Genomic DNA, 3,264 nt, shown 5'->3' with positions numbered 1-3,264 from the left:
GTTAACATGAGTTTACATTATTTTTAAATAATATGGCTGAGAAACAAAAGCTTGTATATTGAATTTTGCACATATTATATATATATATATATATATATATATATATATATATATAGTAATAATACCCTTGTTTTCTTTTTATATGCTTTTGTATAATTAGCTTTCAGAGTACAGTATAGATTCATTTTTAACTCTTTGGAATGTATAACTATAATTCTCCATTTCAGGCCATGATCATGTAGAGAAAGGATAATCTTATAACATCTTAAGAAAGTGTAACTTCCTAAAGAATAGGAGTACTTGTGGCACCTTAGAGACTAACAAATTTATTTGAGCATAAGCTTTCGTGAGCTACAGCTCACTTCACCGATGAAGTGAGGTGAGCTGTAGCTCACAAAAGCTTATGCTCAAATAAATTGGTTAGTCTCTAAGGTGCCACAAGTACTCTCCTTTTCTTTTTGCGAATACAGACTAACACGGCTGCTACTCTGATTCGTAAAGAATATGTTCTGTTTGATATTAAAAGCAAATTTAAAAGGGCACTGTCAACTTAAGTCTAAAATTTGAAATTATAGATACAGGGTCACTGGCAACTATACCAGTGCTTTAAAAATGAAAAATGTACAAATGTACAAAAAAAGTACAACTCCTCCCCCGCCCCGAATACATTGCCCTCATCTTGCAAATGGTTACTCCCATTTGCACTTATGCTTACTCCTGCATAGTCAATGGGACTCTGAGCAAGAGAAAACATATGTGCAGGAGGAACTCCAGCATTCAGCCTTACGTTAGCTCCCCCATGCACAACAGTGATTAACTTAAAGGTGTTTCAAGAGTTCCACACACCGCTGCTGCTATCATCAATGATGCCTGTGTGGAGATAGAGAAGTAAAGAATAGGAAGCCCTCCTGGCCCTTGTACCACTAAGAAATATGATGGAACTGCAAGTGTTCACCAACCTGACTAAAGCTTTGTCTAAACTAGAAAGTTGTCTCACTTTAACTATACTGTAGTTAACATTGTAGAACCCCATTAGTGTGGATGCAGTTATATCAGTGTAAAGGCACTTTTTACCATTATAACTATTCCGTATAGGAAGGGGAATAACTATATTGGCATAAAACACCTTTATACGAGTATATCTGCATCCATACTAGGGCTTTTACCTTATAAATATGTCAGTTAAAAAAAAAAAAGATCACATCCCTAGCTGAAATAGTCCTATAGGTAAAACTTCCAATTAGGCCTAAGTGTTGCCCAATTTTGACTAGCGGATATCCCAAATAAAAAGCACAAAGTGAAAATGGAATTTTTATTTAAAAAAAGGGGGGGGGGATTTTTTAACAGTGTGCAACAAACAAACAGAATCTGTAAAACAGTTGACAGAGTCCTTTACACAATCTGGTGAGGCTATTTCCTGAAAAGTATCTTTATAAACCAGCGAAGAAAAAGATATTTACTCTCCCCCAAAAAGCAAACTTCTTGTGGGAGCTAAGTAGAAAATTTATGGAGAAAGGGATTACAGCTGAAACTAGAACACTGTATATATGTAGGGATAGCTTTCCTGGATGGTACGCGTAACAGACCAGGGTCCAAATTCTGCCCTCAGGTACATGTGTGCAACTGTCATTGAAGTGACTGAGAGTTGTACCTTCATATCGCAAAGCAGAATTTTGCTCATGATGAACAGGGAATACAAGTGATTAGTTGTTTACAATTTCCCACATTTCCACTCTGCCTGGCACAGATGTGTTGGGAGCTTTGAAGTTCATGAGCTTTGGAACAGCCAGATTCAGTAGAACAATTAGAGTGGTATAGTATAGCTTCACCAGAACCAATCATATATGCATTTTATTTTAAAGCAAAGATGTCCTCTTCCCAAGGCTGGTTAAGAAAGTCTGCCACCAGAGTACAGGATAACTTTACTAAAATTACAAATATGGGAATAATTTACATGTAGTCAACCCTATTGCCAAAGGGATCAATTATATGGACAGAATGAGTGTTGTAGTATATGGCAAATGGAATGATCACTTTTCAGATCTCTATGATTTGACACTAACTCAGAGAAAGTCATTTATTGTACTGTAGCTCTTCAAGCATGTCTCTGGGTGACATTCCTTTGTCTGACAAGACAATAATTAGAGAAGTATATAATGCCACTAGGCATCAGAACTTAAAAACCAAACCATGTGTGATGTTTCTGTAACTATTATTTTAGTAACAATTTAAATGTTACAGGTTTTCCTCACTGTTAACAATGGGCTTGAGGTTCTGCAGTCCTCACTTGGTCAAATAGTCCAACTGGGTGAAATTCACCCCTTTGCAAAAGGAAAACACAAGGTCTCTACAGCACTTAAGGCTCTGTTTGAAAGGTTTAGTTTTAAGTGGTACATAGGCCATGTTCTGTAACCCAATGGGAGTTTTTGACTAAGGAATATAGAGGCAAAATGCATTTTTGTTCCACATGACAGATGTTTTTTGGCGGATGAAGGGGGAACAGATAAAATTTTACATGTTTGCATTTCCTTACATTTGCAAAAATTTGTAAAAAATAACAGGCAGAGACTATGTTAACAAAAGTTCTAAGCTGCAGAGCCTAAGGATTGGAGTTAATGTTTAATAACTATGCACTTTGTAACTTGCAACTTGTACATTGTGTGGTACACTTTCCAAACAGAACTAGAAATTGTAAATTAATTTATAATTCTGTAATTCAGCTGAAAGTATTATAACGGGTATATATGTTATTGTATCTGTTACTTTTTTTAACTTGGTAATAATAAGCTGATCATTTGGAATATTTTGTTTTCTGTAGATATAACTAATAGCAAACTTTGCTACTATCAAACAGGGGTGCAGTTTTTTTCAAAACACAGTAATGGTGCTACGGATAATTATATCTGTCATAATCACACTGTAATTTACAGCAGCAGCAGGAAATAATATGGATATAAGCTATTTCATAAGAGCAGCTTCTGAGAAAACCAGCAACAAACATTTAGTTTAACATATTTCATTTAACAGAGAAGGTTACAACTAACTGGACATTTGACTAACCAAATGCAGTTTACTCTTCAATTTTTTATAAACGTGCATTATCTATTTGAATCCCTGTAATTTCTCTCATCAGCTTTCCCTTGGGTTGAATAATGACAATGCCAGCAACCATCTACTTTGATAGCCTGTGTCAATGCTGCTTGATTGATTACCTGACACAAAATGCTGTTGGAATAAAAATAGCAGAAATGTGCTGAAGACCAA

Source organism: Natator depressus, chromosome 2, assembly GCF_965152275.1.
Source record: "Natator depressus isolate rNatDep1 chromosome 2, rNatDep2.hap1, whole genome shotgun sequence".
In the NCBI taxonomy this organism is placed as follows: domain Eukaryota; kingdom Metazoa; phylum Chordata; order Testudines; family Cheloniidae; genus Natator; species Natator depressus.
Note: the sequence above shows the minus strand (reverse complement) of the source record.